Source organism: Sinocyclocheilus anshuiensis, unplaced genomic scaffold (assembly GCF_001515605.1).
Source record: "Sinocyclocheilus anshuiensis isolate Anshui unplaced genomic scaffold, SAMN03320099.WGS_v1.1 scaffold1788, whole genome shotgun sequence".
NCBI classification, from domain to species: Eukaryota; Metazoa; Chordata; class Actinopteri; order Cypriniformes; family Cyprinidae; genus Sinocyclocheilus; species Sinocyclocheilus anshuiensis.
The window spans coordinates 25,201-44,057 of NW_015557169.1; the positions used below are offsets into that span (position 1 = coordinate 25,201).

Here is an 18,857-nt window from a genome sequence, read left to right on the forward strand (position 1 = left end):
TTTTTTTTTTTAATCAAAATGCCCCAAATTTCAAATTCATTTGAAAAAAAAAAAAAAAAACTAGAAAGACACTATTCTGTAAAACTGCATTTAATAAGACCTCGGAAACTGTTCATTAACACTCTTATTCCTTTTTGAAAAAATATAATGTTGTCTAAGTAATGGCAATCAAAAACTTTGAATATGAATATTATTTGTCAGATACTTTTTAGTAATGAGAAAATAAGAAAAAAACTGCTATACTCTGTGTACAGACAGTTACATTAAATATAAACAATAATTTACAAACTAGAAAAACACTTCACAATTTAAAAAATGTGTATTTATTATGTAAGGAAAAAAATGATAAACAAAATAATTTCTTTATGGTTAATTAATGCAAATGAAAACAAAATCATTCGCTTTGGATATGAACATTAAATATACACCAGAAATGAGAACTTTCCTTTAACAGAGAAATATCTAGATTGCATTTGTAATGCATTAAGTTTGACATCATAAAGCACATACGTGTTATGATTTTAATTCCTGCTTCCTGACACCTGACATCTCTTTTCTTCAACCAGTGCATCAACATCAGCAACCAGTCTTTGAGCCGTTGCCACTCTCATAATGTCATTTAGATGTTGGACTTGTTAATGTTCATTACAGAAAATGCCTGCTCACAGAGATATGTAGTCCCGAACATGCTGAGGATTTTGGACGCAAAACCTGTCATTTTGGTGAACGTCGGTCCGAGGTTTTGGTAAAATAAATCCAAAGTGACTGATGCGAATTTGTCTTTCAAAGGTGTGTTGCGCTGCAGTTCGATTAGCTCCATTTGGAGTTCCTTTAAGTGCTCGGTTACGTCCACCATAAAAGCAAGATCACGAACCCACTTGGGGTCATCCAGCTCAGTCACCGGCTTTCCCTTGTCTTTCATGAACCGATTGATTTCTGAGCGCAGTTCAAAGAAACGTTTGAGCACGGCTCCCCTGCTCAACCAGCGAACTTCGGTGTGGTAGGGTAGACTGAGAGGAATATCTTTTTCAGATAAAAAGGCCTCAAATTGCCGATGGTTGAGCCCCTTTGCTCTGATGAAATTAACAGTTTTTATTACCACATTCATAATATTGTCCATCTTTAGGGTTTTGCTACACAATGCTTCCTGGTGTAAAATACAATGAAAATAATTTTTGGGTTGTGTTCTCTTTTTGAATTTCTCTTTTAATTTTGTCACAACGCCTGCCCTTTTCCCGACCATGGATGGAGTGCCATCCATTGCCACACTAACAGCGCGACTCCAGTCAACCTCCAGTCTATCCAGAGCACCAATGCGGCTGGAGTAAATGTCGTTGGAAGTAGTCGTGTCTGTCATTGGAATCAGCTCAACAAATTCTTCAGTGATGTTCAAAGATGAATCAACTCCACGAATAAATAACCCCAGCTGAGCTACGTCGTTAATATCAGTACTCTCATCGAGTGCTATAGAGAAAGCAATGAATGTCTTAACTTTGTCTTTCAGCTGACGGTTCAAGTCTCTTGCAATGTCCTCAATTCTTTCAGCCACAGTATTTCTTGACAAGCTAATACTGGCAAAAGCCTGTTTTTTCTCAGGGCACACAAGCTCCGCTGCCTTTATCATACACTTTTTGATGAATTCTCCCTCTGAAAAAGGCTTTGATGCCGCTGCGATTTCATTGGAAATCAAATAGCTGGCCTTTACAGCTTCATCAGTCCCAGCTCTTTTTGTGAACATTGATTGCTTTTTTTTCAAAGCTGATGCTAAATCATTAGCTTTTTCCGTTCTGTGCTGTCCAGTGTATTTATCATATTTCTCTGCGTGTATTTCATAGTGCCGTTTAATGTTGTACTCTTTTTGCACAGCCACGGCTTGTGAGCAGATTAAACATACCGGCCTGCCGTTGACCTCACAGAAGAAATACTTCTCTTTCCATTTCTCCTGAAACATCCGCCCTTCCAGATCAATTTTTCTTTTTTTGGACATTTTTAAAATCGCCAGTGCTTGCCACACAACTTCAGTTAGCGAAGTGTTCGAAATTTGAATTAGGCGCCGCTTTAGAATGCGCATGCGTGTTCGAGGTTCCGGCAGAAACGCAATAGAAGCGCAATTAAATGATCAACGATAAAATAAAATAAAAAAAGAATAAAACCAAACACAATATTGTTTAGTAATAATAATAAAAATATTTATTTTATATTATTTTTCAAATCATCCCTGCAATGTCCTCAATTCTTTCAGCCACAGTATTTCTTGACAAGCTAATACTGGCAAAAGCCTGTTTTTTCTCAGGGCACACAAGCTCCGCTGCCTTTATCATACACTTTTTGATGAATTCTCCCTCTGAAAAAGGCTTTGATGCCGCTGCGATTTCATTGGAAATCAAATAGCTGGCCTTTACAGCTTCATCAGTCCCTGCTCTTTTTGTGAACATAGATTGCTTTTTTTTCAAAGCTGATGCTAAATCATTAGCTTTTTCCGTTATGTGCTGTCCAGTGTATTTATCATATTTCTCTGCGTGTATTTCATAGTGCCGTTTAATGTTGTACTCTTTTTGCACAGCCACGGCTTGTGAGCAGATTAAACATACCGGCCTGCCGTTGACCTCACAGAAGAAATACTTCTCTTTCCATTTCTCCTGAAACATCCGCCCTTCCTGATCAATTTGTCTTTTTTTGGAAATTTTTAAAATCGCGAGTGCTTGCCACACAACTTCAATTAGCCGAATTGTTCGAAATTTTAATTAGGTGCCGCTTTAGAATGCGCAATTAATGATCAAAGATAAAATAAAAAAAAAAGAATAAAACCAAACAATATTGCAGCGAATATCCGGACAAAGACTTTATTTAGTAATAATAATGATAATAAAAAGATTTAATATTTAATATTATTGTTCAAATCATCCCGCCATATGTTTGACACCCCTGTCCTCGAGTAACAGAGATTCAAGTTGAATTTCTTGATGCAGCAGCAGACTGTGGTTTTCAGAAGTACTCCTGAGCCCATGTGGCTATATTTAACACTGCAGCATGACGGTTTCTAATGCAATGCCATCTGAGGGGTCAAAGGTCAAGCACATTCACCCGAGGTTTCCTGCCTTGCCCTACACAGACTGAGATTTCTCTGGATTCCCTGAATCTTTTCACAATATTATGTATGGTACTTGATGAAAGACCTAAATTCCTTGCAATTTTGCATTGCAAAATGTGATTTTTGATTTGTTTGACACTTCTCTCGTGAAACTTGGCACAAAGGGATGAGCCATGATCCAGCTTCGCTTACAAAGACTGAGATGCTCCTTTTATACCCAAACATGATACCTTAACCTATTACCAATTCACCTGCTTACTGTGAGCTGTTTCAAAACAGTTTAACGTGGATATTCCATAACCTTTTCACTTTTATTTTGCCTCTGTCCCAACTCTTTTGGAGTGTGTTGCAGCCGTCAAAAACAAAATGTGTTCATATTTACAAAATACATTTACGTTGGTCAGTGAAAACTTTGGAAATCTTTTATTTGTACTTTTTGTCAATTAAATAAAAGTTAAAGAAGAATGAACAAATCACAGATTATTGATTTTATTGCATTTTACAAAACGTCCCAACTTCTCTGGAATTGGGGTTGTAATTTAAAAAAAGATACTTTTAAATATGCAAACTAAAACTGCAGTAGGCTCAGTGGTGAGTGAGTCATGGAATCATTTATTCAAACGATTCATTCAAAGCAGAAATAGGAATCTGAAATGTAATTCCCTTAATATTAACTTTTTGTTTGTTGAATGTCTGCATAAAATCGATATCATGTTTGCAGTCTCACTCATGTTTGTGAAAATAGTTTTCTTGCTCTTGTGATATTGGATCTCATACAAATATTTTTTGCAATTATATCTTGAATTTTTTGGGCATTTGTATTAATTTTAGTGAAATATTTTGACACAATTCCCCATTATATTCTGACCTGACAGGGGTTGTAATTTAAAAAAAGATACTTTTAAATATGCAAACTAAAACTGCAGTAGGCTCAGTGGTGAGTGAGTCATGGAATCATTTATTCAAACGATTCATTCAAAGCAGAAATAGGAATCTGAAATGTAATTCCCTTAATATTAACTTTTTGTTTGTTGAATGTCTGCATAAAATCGATATCATGTTTGCAGTCTCACTCATGTTTGTGAAAATAGTTTTCTTGCTCTTGTGATATTGGATCTCATACAAATATTTTTTGCAATTATATCTTGAATTTTTTGGGCATTTGTATTAATTTTAGTGAAATATTTTGACACAATTCCCCATTATATTCTGACCTGACAACAGTTTCAAAAGAAATCCAATTAGAAGTTATTGAGTGCATTTGAAGCAGGAAGTTTTACATTCAATCACAGTAATTATGTTAACAAATAAATCAGACAATGGACCAGTAATTTAGTGATATCCTCGCAGCTGTGGTCTTGACTGGTCTGAGTCCTCTTAGTCCAGAGACAAGACCGAGACCTTCAAAAAAGTCTCAAGACCAGTCTCTAGCTACAACACTATAATTTAGTGACAAAATGTTGGAAAAGTGTTGGCAAATAATTAGTTGGGATTTGTACAGGTTGATGTTTATTTGATAGTGGTTATGGGAGTAATCTGAGGTGTGATGACAGCGAGTGGTTACCAGTTTGACGTGCTCTCGTTTGAGGTACTTCTCGCTGTAGAACTGCTCCTGTCTGAGCGCGAGGAGCTGCCGCTGCTGCTGCTCCTTCAGTTTCTCACATCTCTCCTGCCCCAGCAGATCCTGATCCGACACACTCCTGCGGGAACACAACCCATCAGATGATGGGAAGCGAGCGGACGGCAGAGCCGGTCTCAGAGAAACTCACCTCTTCTGCGCAGACCTGCGCAGCTGCTTCTGTCTGGACGCATGTTCGTTTATCAGCTCGTTCGTTTTCTTGTTGTGTTTCCTCATGAGCTCCTTTAGTTCTTTGTACTGCCTCTTCTGCTCCCTCAAATAACCCTTCATCTGTTTCAGTTCATCTACAGTCTGAGCGTCCACCTCTGTCACACACACACACGCACACAGAGATACATGCACGCACACACACACACACACACACACACACACACACACACACACACACACACACACACAAACACAGACTAACCCTAAGTCCTAACCTTAAACTTACCCATGAAACAAACATGTGCACAACACTAGATTTACATCAACATCATCTTTTAGCTGATTTATAAGCCTTTTGAACTGGTTAGGACCAGTCAAATGTCTCAAAGGATTTCACTTTTGGCCCTCACAACACACACACACACACACACACACACACACAAACACACACACACACTTAAACAGCCTAACTTAGTAGCCTATAACAAACTTATTTCTTCAATTTATTTATGGAAAAACAGCGATACTGCCTCATATGATTATTGAACTTTAAAAAGGCAACGATTTAATGTAAATGAGCACAGATGAGAAGAAAGGAGCGAGTGAAGGAGACGCACTGAATGAAAACACACATTCAGCACTAGAGGTAGAAATGCAGCCGTTACCCCGGTAACCCTGTAAACAAAGCAGCTGCCGTTAACCCGGCAACCCTGTAAACAAAGCAGCTGCCAATCTTCAACGACTATTGTGAAAATTTGATACTGTCACATACCTAATGTACATACAATTTAATAGGACTATAAATAATTACATAATTAGCCTATTAAATAGAGTCTGGAGCAAAATTATTTAAAAACCTTGTGTGCTTTCTGTATTCTGATCAATTAATTATATCCCCTAATTAAGCTAAAACACATCATTTGAAAAATTTGCATTGCGCCCCTACATTTTTCAACTTAGGAGCACCCCTTCCCCCAAAGCTGTAAACCTAGAGGAAACACTGGATATCTTTAAAACATTTGAGAAGTTAGTAAGAGTTCTCAGAACTAAGGGGAATGTAAATCTGAGTATCGTACAGCAATGATACAAAATATAATATTTCCTCATGACAGAACCCAAGAGGAGCATATACAAACAGAATAAAATAGGACCCAAAAGGGATCCCTGAGGTACCCCATATATGAGTGGTGCGAAAGGAGAGGACGAGTTTCCAATCATCACCTATACTGATCTATCAGAGACATATGAAGAGAACCAATCTAATGCCAATCTAATTGATCTGAATAATGACTCTATTGTCTTCTGACTGAATTTGCTCAAACTGAATTTGCTTCATAACTGAAGAATTATGCAACATGAACACTGTTACTTTCCTGTTTATTACTGTGAAGCTGCTTTGAAACAATCTGTATTGCATAAATCACTATAGAAATTATGGCTGGGCGGTATATCGAGTTTGTACGATATATAAATATTTTCTTTATAAGCGATACGATATGAGGCAATACGGTTTATATCGATATACAGTAGTTTGATACGAGCGCATCTGAAAATATAGCGGAGGACACAGACTGAGCTGCTGCGGAGAAAGTGCATAATCCAGTTTGTTCTAAACATGTGACAAGCTTCATATTAAAGCCTTTAAAAACTGGTAAGACATAGTATAGTTTATAGTTTCGCATATTAGTTTAAGCGGCTCTGACTGAAAGGCTGCGTGTGCCGTTGACAGAGACACTATACTCGCGCTGTTTAATGTGTTTGAGATGTGCTGTTTCCCTTAATGCAGAACTTTCATTTCACAGGTATATTCTCCGTCTGTAAATGTTAGAAATCCATGGAAATATTTCAATTTTTCTGTCAGAAGTGCATGAGCCTTCTGCTTTGGGATTCTTCGCTAAACTTCAGAGACTTCAGTGAACGAGCGCCAAACAGACAGAGCTCAATTAAATAGGAGCGCAATAATTCTGACTAAAATATACATTTCGCTGAAATATTTGTAGTTGGACAATAAATGAGACATGTAGAATTTTAAAACTGCAAGTAAGTCTATTTTTATGATAGCACTGACTGTAAAGTGACTGTAATGGGGTAATCAAAATAGCCTAACACAACTCTGTGCTTTTGGTCTCATTTATTTTCAGTTTTAGTTTAGTGAATTTAACTTCCGCTTTAAAAGCTTTATTTTTGTTTTTAGATTGCAATGTTAAAATGTTAGAATGAAATGTGATTTTTGAAATGTGGTTACATTCACTTTATTTGTTTTCATAGCCTTTAATATGTATTGTTTTGTTGGACAACATTGGGCAGTAAGTGAAATATATATATATATTAAATACAGATTTTTTAAAATACAAATACAAAAAGGAAAATACAGAGATATATACCGTATGTCGCAAATCAGCCATAAAAATTTTTTTTGCCCATATCGCCCAGCTCTAAAAAATAAATGTGACTTGATTTAAATCTGCACATGAAGAGATCCTCTGATGTACTTGAGACGCTCACATCATCGTTTATGGTGTGTTTACATGCAGCTGAGAGCAGATCACCAGAGACGGATGTGAACCTCAGACACGTACCTGTTAAAACACTCTGGACCACATCCTCACACTTCACAGCAGGTTTGACCGACCCTGAAACACACACACACACACACACACACACACACACACACACACACACAAAGATGATGCCGTCCTGATTCTACACGTGAACGCAGCATTACAGCGCAGCCGCTGGACACGCGTCACGCACCTGAGGATGACGTCTGGTGACTGACCACGGAGGATTTGGGCGAGATGCTGTCGTGGTTCAGCCCGTTCTCTGCGGCGGGTTTAGGGTCAGTCTTGACCTCTGACACAGGATCTCCACCACCACTGACCTGCTCCAAACACAAGCATATACAGATCAAAGATCTACAGATGAATACATGCATCCTGGACTGTTGCTAAGAACAGCTCACAGAAAACCAAGATGAAGTCTCTAAATGAAGCTTTAATCAGTTAATTCTGCATCACACGTGTAAAACTACGACATAATGACCAAAAAACACCATACCTGCATAGCTGGCCAGAGCGTGTAAACATACTGCTGGTAGCCCAGCCTCAGCATGACTAAACTAATACTAGTCAACCGGTCAAAGACTAGTTAGTGGCTGTCAGCTCACAAGCGTTTGACTCGCTGCAGTTTTATAAGCAGAGGCCGGTCTGCAAACGCTGCACAAACGGTTGCTAGCGGATCATGTTGATTCAGCTTGACTGGTTGAGTGAGTGAGTGAGAGAGAGAGAGAGAGATGCTCTCAGATCCAAAATCTGGACATTATGTTTCTTATTTCAATCCGTTCCCAACTGACATTTATATCAAAGAACCTGCAAATCTGGATATGTTGAATTTTAAATTGTGATTTCTAGGGTTGTAAATTTAATTGAATTTTCTATAAGAACATTTTCTAGTTATGTCAAATTTTTTATCTTGTTTAGCTAAACCTTATCCAAGAATTTACTGTGAACCATAAAGTACAATAAGCTGTTGAAACTTCTTGAATTACAGAATGCCATTCTTTTCATTTTGGTTATTTGTTTTTTTTAATTGTTTTAACATATTACCAGTCCTACTTTCTGTGAAGTAAACAGCTTTGCCATTACAACTGAAGTACCAGAAATGTCTGCATTTTTATGAGGAGCCTTTACATGTTTAGAGGCACTAAATGAATTAAGAGACGCTCTGAGCATGTGCAGACTCAGAGAACACGCCTGTCGCCATAGAGACACAGACACGCCTGACAACAACCCCCCCAGAACTGAACAACACGCAACTCTCTCTCTCTCTCTCTCACACACACACACACACACACACACACACACACACACACGTTTGTTTTTGTGAAAAGTGGGGACATCCCATAGGCATAATGGTTTTTATACTGTACAGACCGTATATTCTATTGCCCTACACCAACCCTACCCCTAAACCTACCCCTCACAGGAAACTTTGTGCTATTTCAGATTTTCAATACACTCCATTCTGTGCGATTTATAACCGTTTTGAAAAGTGGGGACATGGGGTAATGTCCTGAAAAGTCACCTTCTCCTTGTAATACCGATGTCATACCTTTGTCATTATACGAATTTATGTCCTCATTTGTCACAAAAACGCGTACACAACACACACACAACACCCACACACACACACTAGAGAAACTAGTTCCCCACTTCACAAACACAAAGACTTGAACATCAAAAGGACAAACAGAGGTAGTTAACAGACCCTAATATTTAGAGGACTAGTCAATGCATGTCTTGAGTTAACAGCCGCTGTTAATGATGTACTGCAAATCATAAACACAAGAGGATCAATCTTTGAAAGCAATTTTTTATTACACTTAAACTCCCCACATTTCTCCCAACTTAAAATCTCAATCAATTACAGTCTCTCTGATTTAGTTGCATGGTTTAGTTTTCTTACATAGACCATCTTATGGCGCCCCTCTGGTGAAAACACGCTATTGCAGGATGTGACATCAAACAACTGCTTAACAACAAAACTATTTCTATGCAATGTTTGGTAACAGTTTATGTTTCAGGCCTATGCTGCCCAGAGATCGCTCATCATCATCACATACAGAGGCAGTCGAGCTGCTCAAACTAACAGATCAATGTTGTGAAAGCTTGTTTAGGGTCCGAGTTGCTGTGCAATAACAGCTGGACTCACTCACCTCTTCTCTGTCGGTCTCCTGCGCTCCCTCCTCTTGTGTCAGAGCCGCCAGCTGATTGGCTCTCTGCTCCATCAGACTGATGTACAGGATGGGATTGGACAGGGCCTCGATCACGTCTGACATGCAAACACAGCAGCATCAAAACACCAGAACACTGCTGTCTGCATAATGAGTCTTTTAGTAAAATCCTTAAGAAAATCAGGCTCTTTCTTTTGGAACATGCTTCGTCTGCTAAATGACTAAATATATGTACAAAAACTGAGGGAAAGCTACAGAAGTGTGGAAGTATAATGAAGCAGTGATTTATCACTGACTCTGACAGCCAAGTTCATATGACCCTCTTTTTTGGCTCTTGTACCTGCAAAGGTGTCTGGGACGTAGTCTTTGACCTCAGTGTAGATGAAGACGGACGGAAGCGTCAGCGTCTGGTTCTTCTCGTTCCTCAGACTGATGTAATGATATCCTGCAGCAGAGAGACGTACGCTTTAATGAGCGCGATCTGTCCTCGTGCACTTTCACATCCAGAGAATCAAGCGGATACTTGCCGGGTCGGATGGCACACACTGGGATGATGCGATGGCCGATAAACTTCCCGTTCTCTTCGTACACAGCTATCCTCAATGATGCCAGCGTGGGAAGAACCACCTGAAACATACGGCTCATCAGAATCAAAGCGTCTGAAGGAGAATCTGCCTGATGATGGCTCAGTGCTCGTCACTGCAGACGTACTCTTTTGAAGACCACTGGATCTTCATCCCACACCGGATTGACGGCATTGCCTTGAGACGTCTTGGTCTTAAACGCTTTCCGTTTGGTGTCCACCGGCAGGCCGAACATTTCCACCTCCACGTAAACACCGACTCTCTTATCGGACAGAAACTGACCGGATATGATCTGAGAAAGACAGAAATCTTATCCGACACTGCAGAGGCTCCCAGATATTCAGTCTTATTTGACAGAATCTGGATGTTTGGGACTTATGCTGAGGTCACACTGCACGATTTTACAAACACTGCAAAAAATGATTCTCTTACTTAACATTTTATGTCTTGTTGTAAAAATTCTTGAATCAAGATGCATTTACTGTACAAGTAAAATTATTTAAGATATTATGTCTTTTGTTTTCTGTAAAAAAAAAAATCCATATTTTGTTCATTTTTTCCTTAAAACAAGCAAAAATATCTGCCAATGGGGCAAGAAAAATAATCTTGTTTAGCCTTTGAATTAAGATTATTTTTCTTACTCCATTGGCAGATATTTTTGTTTGTTAAAATAATTTTTTGCAGGGAACGATTTTCACTTGCCGACAAGTTTTGCGAAATCGCCGACAAATGCCCGAAATCGGAGGCAAAACAGTTCAAAATCCTGCTGTGTGAAATGAGTTCTGCTTGAAAAACACATCGCGATGACCTACAGCCAATAAGAGAGCTAACTGAGATGTATATATTGTTTAATGACATAATTAAACCTGTCAACTTTCACTTTCTCCAGCAATGACCCAAGACACAATGGGCTGCAAACTTCAGCTGATTAAACCTCTACATGTGATATCATGATCCACTGTCATTGATTTAATGCAGACACGAGCAGAAGGGACGGCTGCAGACTCACCTTCACAGACAGCGTGTGCGCTACGATCCCGTCGACTGTATTCTGAGTGAACGGGTCAAACTGTTTGTCCGTCCGTCGCATGAACTCTGGCTTCAGTCTGTAGCCGCATTTCCCGTTGTACTCAAAGATGCCCAGATTCAGCTGCATGGGCAGATCTGCCAATCACACACACACAGATGGAAACCAAGCACATTAGTGCTAATACATGACCAAACCAGTCAATAATCGGGACGGTGCGCTGGGACGGAGATGCACAGAAGAGAAGAGGGCATTTCTATGAGCAACTCCTATCTGAAGAAAAGCTTCATATTACAGGCTTTAAACAAACACATAGTTTAAAGTGGCTTTGACCTGTCAGGTGAGTGAGCTGAAGGTACCTATGGTCTGGAAGTTCAGAGCGACCAGCTGACATCCGGCGTTCCAGAAGACCTGAGGCATGTAGTTTGACGAGTCCACTCGAGTTCCTTTGGGATAAATTCTGCTCAGCTGCAGTTTATTATACCTGCGTGAAGGAGTTAGGTTTCTCTAACAGAGGATGGAAAGAGCTTTTACACCTTTTACACAATTTCACTTCATTTGAAAGAATGTTCCACCTGCAAAAGTGCAATCAACACAAAAGATACTCGACGAACTCCACCGGCGATTCTTTGAGCAGCTCCAGCGCTTTGGTCTCCACAAACGATGACATTTCATAACTTCGATCGATTTCTGTGGGAAACGAATGAGAAGAGTTACTGATCTTACAGCGCAGCTGCGTCAAACACATCTCAAGAACTGACTGACTTACTTTTGCACGCCTCGAAGGAGTTGAATTTAACAGGCTGAATGTAGTTGACTAAGTTGGACATCTCCTCTGTGGCGAAGGCTTCATTTACCGTCCCCTACAGACAGCAGAGACATGCGTCACTCCAGCGGCGTACAGATCCAGACTCACACTCTAACTGTTCCAGGAGTAACCATAGATACCCATTCAGAAAATGTTCTCAATCTTGACCAATGACGAATCTCGACACACTCAGTGATGAAATGATGTGCCGTAGCGACAGACACTATCCGTTTAAATGCAACACTTATGATATAATGCGGAGGCCTCAGAGGTTTCATCATGTCAGTGCATGTGATATCAAATCATGAATTCAGTATCTCGCATGGAAACAAATGGTGAGACGAGACTTATTACACCCAGTGTTGGAGAAAGTTACTTTTAAAAGTAATGCATTACAATATTGCGTTACTCCCTAAAAAAGTAACTAATTATGTTACTTACTTTTTATGGAAAGTAATGCGTTACATTACTTTTGAGTTACTTTTTAAATCTGGGCAGCGCTTGTTTGCTTGTTTTTAATATAAAAAGTTCTTCTTTTACAAATGTAAAGCCCTTTCACAACAGAAGTGAAGTGAATACGCCTCAGGCTGAAGGAAATGTAAATTCACATCTGTACAGTAGAGGGCGCCGCTCAAACTAATCACATGAAGAATATGACGCAGGAGAAGAACGTTCAACACTAGTCAGCAATAACACCAATAAAACACAAATGTGTCTTTTTTGCTTAGTATGGTTGATTTGGATCATCGAAGGTCAGTAGCAAAGACACTGGTTGATAAAATGGGATTAAAAATACATAAATGATATTTGTTTTACTTAACATATTTAATTATTGTAGGTTTGTATAATATTCTGAGTTTGCATTTGACTGTTTTTATTGATTGTGAGGAACACTGAATGTGTTTGTGTGCAGTGAGATGAGTAAACACATGTTGATATTTAGTCTAGAACTACAGTAAGATCATGTTCACACACAACGCTCTGCACTTACTCCTGATTTCTGTCACCATGGCAACACCAGAGCTGTCACTCAATACATGGAAACAAAGTAACTGGAGCTACTTATTTGAAAAAGTAACTCAGATATTTCCCTCTAAAGTAAAAAGTAATGCATTACTTTACTAGTTACTAGTTAAAAGTAATCTGATTATGTAACTTGCGTTACTTGTAATGCGTTTACCCCCCACACTGATCACACCCCTTAAAACTACTGTGAATGGAGAGTATTTACTGCAGGGTTCCTCAAATCTTGCCCTGGAGAGCCAATGCGCTTGAACTACAACCAACCCTGATCAAACTCACCTACCTGTGATTATCTAATGATCCTGAAGACATTGATTAGCATGCTCAGGTGTGTTTGATTATGGTTAGAGCTAAACTCTGCAGGAAAGTGGATCTCGTGGGCCAGATTTGAGGATCCCTGCTCTAAGGTCTACCACCAAAAGATTGGTTCCTGGAATATGGACATTACTAAGAACCTTGCTCTCGAGGCTTCTCTGCAGCGTGTTTATGCTACAGTGAGTTACACAAGCACCAATGCAGCTAGTATTGCATCATTTTCAAAAGACAGAAAGCAAAAAGTAAGGGTGACGCTTGAGTTTGTTCCACTGTCAACTTTGTCAGCTAATCTTGACATTGATGTATCACAGCCGAGTAAACTCGGTCATGCTGGCATAGTGCAGACTCTCTCTCTCACACACACACTAACACACACAAAAGCATTATAAATAAGGGTGACTTGACTTGATATACACATCACATGACAAATGTGTGTTTAATTCTCAGGAAAATGAAACCTGCATGACTTAATTTCTTCTGTGAAACACAAAGAGATATTTCGAAGAAAGTGGGATCAAGCCTTTCGGTTTGTTGCTCCACAGAATAAAGTCATACAGGTTTGAACAACATTAGGGAGAGTAAATTGACAACTAAAAATAGTTTTGTATTTCAGGTCCCAACAATCGTTGGAATAAACAGATTTAAACAATCATTCGTCACACGGCTCCTGCAGGAAGGACAACTGTAACCCATGAAACACATGAGAGCCAGTTAGATTAGTTCACTCACCTCATCCATAGACTTCTTACTTTCATCGTTATCTTCCTCCGCATCACTCTCTGCGTCTGCTTCCCCTGATTAACACGCGACAGACCGACGTCACTAAACAGTCTGAGGAGCGTGGCTCATTTTACCCGCTTCATGTTCAACCACAAACCTTTGTCATCGGCCAGACAAGCGTTAATTAATAGTGACCCAGTTGTTTTATCAATGGACTTCATTCCCTGCAACCTTCTTTGGCCTCTCTCGTTCCCGTCTGCGTGAGCGCTGTCTGGCGTCTCCTGATGTGTGGACCCTGTTACAGAACACATGTGTGGTTTATTCTTCACAGTGTAACACAAGACTGGCTAGCGTCTGACCTGACCCACAGAGAAACACCAAGTCCATGATAGCTAAGATAGCTAAGGCTGTAATTAACCACGAGGACTATAAAAACAGAACTTGTAATGAAACACGACAGCATTGCAATGAAGTGGAAATCTGATACTGTTATTCCCATAAGTCTATGGTTATCTGAGGTTAATAACTGTGTACCCTTGGAAAAATTAACATACTGGTCAAGTATTTTGTAAAATGTGGCAACCCCTTTTCCGTTATATGGAAGACAATTCTCTTTTCGAGTGAGGGTTTACACTGTAATAACTATGATATCCTGTATCATCCCATTCTATTCTATTGTTTTTGTGTGTCTTGTATTGTCTTGTCCTGTGCAACAAGTTGTGTAGGATTTGTGTTTCGTATTTATTTTGTTTGTTACAGTTCAAAAGCAAAAAAAAAAAAAAAAAAAAAAAAAAAAATATAAAAAAAAAAAAAAAAAAAAGTTAATTTATCAAATATTTCATAGGTATTATCCAGGATATGGAAGCACTAACAGATTCATATAAGCTATTTTTGATAAATGTGGATTCTGTAACACCTCAGTTTAAGATTGGAAACGTTTACTTTTTCTTATTCTGCCTCGTTTTGAATATATATAAAAAGAATGAAACACGACTGCTGTGATGTACATATGAGTGAAATGGATTATCAAAAAAAAAAACAATTGTAGGGCAGTGACTTGGTCTCAAACTCAAAAATTAAAAAAAGCTCTTCTGACATGCTGTGCATGAATACAAACCAGGATAAAATAACCTCCTCAGCGGGAAAGACAAGACAAACAGACAAACAAAACAGCGCTCATGTGAGGAGCCAGTGTTTGCACTGAAGCTGGTTGGTCAGCAGGGGGCAGCGAGAGACCGAACACAATCTGACCAGCGTCAGAAACAGTAGCCGGAGAAACCTGACTTCAGTTTACAAATCCTACAGCGCTTACAGACGGCAATATAGCAGCTTTATTAGCTGATGATAAGGATCTCAAACACACATGTGAAGGATCTGGGATCAGAAGCGTCCTAAAGGAGAAACACACTCGTGAATGTTATGCACAGCAGGTCAGCAGCATTAGCGCTCTGGTCACACTGATGACTGCAGAGGAGGTCCGAACCCTAACCTGCGCTGGGAGACGAGGGCTCGCACAGACTGGACGTGTCGCTGCAGGTGATGGACGTTTGCTCGGAGAGCTTCTTCTTGGTGCTGCCGTCGGCTTTGTGGGAATTCTTCTTGTTCTTGATGAGGATTTTGCCCATCAGGTCCGCGGGGCTGGGCAGAGGAACACCGGCCTCCAACTGCAAAACAAAGACCCAAAAAACTCCAAATATGTCGCTAACTGGACAGTGACTGACATGTACGAACCCTGTGTCTCAAAAGATCATTTTATAGGTGAGAACAAACAAAAACTCTTCTGCGGATTGAAAAAAGCACAAATGTTGGGGTTTTTAAGTGACTGGTGAGGGATGTTGTGTTTAACAGCATTAATAATGCATGACGAGAGAAATCACAAGGAAGAAAACATGGGAAATGATCATTAATGATTTCAGAGAGAAAACAATTGATGTTATAGTTTTTAAAGAAAAAGTAGAGGAAAAATCATCACTGACCCCTCATGTCCATCCCGTTTTTTCAGTGTTTAGCAGAGTGTTCAAGCTGCTGTTTCCATAAAACATTGCAGAATCACCACAAGAGCTAACAGTAGTCCGAGTGATTTGTGTGCTCTATTTAGAGCCATATGGTGCAGAAAATGCAGATGGAATTAAGTCAATATTTGGATCAATAAATTAAAAGTAGAGCTTTGCAACTGAATTTAAAAGTCAGTATACCAGTGTCTGTGAATATTAAACTGCCGTGTAGTGTGTTGCAACGTGAAACACAGGTGACACTCATCTCCACGTCACTGCATGAACACATGAACTTCATCACCATCATCATCACTTCATTTGAGGAAACTCAAAGCTCTTCACTACAAAATAAAGTTCTGTTTTGTAACTTGAAGAAATTGTGACAGAAATAAAACAGTAATAAAAAAAAAAAATACCACGAGAGGCTTTTTATGACACCTGTCACGGAGCAACCCCGAATTGTGCTAAAAAAGTTTGTTAACCTCAACTGTTGTTGCGACTATGGTCCAACAAATAATGATGGGAAGTTCGGCTCTTTTCAAAGATTCGGCTCTTTTGGCTCGGCTCCCTAAGAAGAGCCGGCTCTTACGGCTCCCAAATGGCTCTTTATTTAGTATCACTCGGAGCCTTCTATTTTAGCACAATTTAGCAATTGTGAATGGTTTGTGTGTTGGTTAGCAATTTTTTATTCAGTGTTTTCATAAAAGCCTTATTTTTAAGCATTCTTTTAAAATATAGTTATTATTCAACATTTTAATAAACCTTTAATTGGACAATTGAACACAGAACCACAGCAAACAAATAAATAAAGGCAAAAGTCTTAACATTAAGACACTTTAGTCTTTAGTGCAGGTTGGCATTCAGAAATATCAGATGCCTCAGCTTGGATGTGCTGATGCGATTTCTCCTCTCTGTGATTATTCTTCTTGTTTTTGAGAAGACTCTCTCTGAGGGACCGATGTTGCAACAATGCAGTGTCTTCCTACCATTACCTTAACCGTCTCTCTCTGTCGCTCTGTTACCTGGCCTGTAGCACTACACCCGCTGTCTTCAGAGCGTGAGTCCCCCGTCCTTCTTTCACATAATGGTATGATTCTAGTCTGTCCCATCCTCCCATGTGATTAGCCGCATGTGTATTTTAAATGTTTTTTGTAATGAAAAATGCATAAAAATAAGGCTTTTATGAAAACACGGAATAAAAAATTGCTTACCAACACACAAACCATTCACAATTGCTAAATTGGGCTAAAATAGAAGGCTCTGGCTGAAGATTCGGCTCTCCCCGACAGGAGTCGGCTCTTCTCGATCGCTACAAAGAATCGGCTCTTAGAGCCAGCTCGTTCACAAACGACACATCACTACCAACAAAGAGATTTGTAAATATTGTTTTTTTATATATAGTTTAGTTTTTGCTTTGGGATCTACAATATCTGTACAATAAATTCACCTCCACTGGAATGTCCTGTCGCCGTGGTCTTATTATGCCTCCGACCGCAAGTGCAGTCTCTAACAACACCAAAGTGCTATTTGTGTTTACATGCACACTCTTCAAAAACCTGTAAGAACGCCACTTATGTGTTTCCCTGAGCACACAAAGCCCAGCAGAGATCCAGGTGTTAACGCTCTGGGATCTGAGGGTGTTTTGGGGCCCTGGAGAAGTTTTGACATGCCCTGACATTTGTGCTTTTTTCAGTTACAAATTGGCCTTCATATGACTCCAGTTCACCGGCTCATGGAGAAGAAAGACGCGAGGAAACAACACTTCAAGTGCTGGATGGGTCGACATTGACATGACAGAAGGACGGTGACTGATCAGACTATAGAGTGTGTGTGAGTGAGTGAGTGTGTGTGTGTGTGCAGTGGGTCTGTGAGCAATGCGTCTCCAAATATTGATCGGCAATACTCAGCCATCTTTGCCTGCTGTTTGGGACTGAGACACAGTAAGAGCGTGAGACACACTGAGCAATCAGGCGACGCTGCGACAGATGCAGTACTCCAGTGCTGCCATTACATTGCCAATACATTACATGTTTTGCCATGAAACATTCTATCAATACAATATGCTGCTCCAAGAAAAAAATGTGAAAAAGAGCTTTGACACTTACGAGTCCACATGGTTCTCAAAGGACAGGATGACTGGGAACGGAGATGTCTTGAAGGCGCTCTCTGCGATGGCCTCAATCACCTCCTGAAAAGCCATCCATTAGTTTACATGCATGGAAATGACACCACAACATTTAGCCATTTAGCAGACGCTTTTATCCAAAGCGACTTACAAAGCAGAAGCAATCAGCCCAACGAGAGAGCAACAGTATACATGTGCTGTGGCAAGTCTCAGTTAGTCTAGCACAGTGCACATAGCAAGGTGTTTTTTATATATATACAGTGGGTACGGAAAGTATTCAGACCCCCTTAAATTTTTCACTCTTTGTCATATTGCAGCCATTTGCTAAAATCATTTAAGTTAATTTTTTTTCCTCATTAATGTACACACAGCACCCCATATTGACAGAAAAACACAGAATCGTTGACATTTTTTGAAAATGGCTAAAGACTCAGCTGCTGGGATTGAGATCGGGAGGTTGTTCCAGCAGCTGGGAACAGTCCAGGAAAAGGTTAGCGAGAGTGATTTTGTGCCTCTGTGGGAGGCGTTGTTCACTAAGGTCTGGGCGCGTAGGTCTGAACTAGCGAGTTTAGGTATATTGGTGCAGCGCCAGTGGTTGTCTTGTAGGCAAGCATCAGTACCTTGAATCTGATGCGAGCAGCTATCGGCA

The 18,857-nt window shown here is 39.7% G+C and overlaps 1 pseudogene; it reads right to left on the bottom strand.

The window, feature by feature from the left end:
• LOC107678342 (1-phosphatidylinositol 4,5-bisphosphate phosphodiesterase beta-1-like) overlaps window positions 1–18,857 on the bottom strand; it is an 84,499-nt pseudogene that overhangs the window by 14,453 nt on the left and 51,189 nt on the right.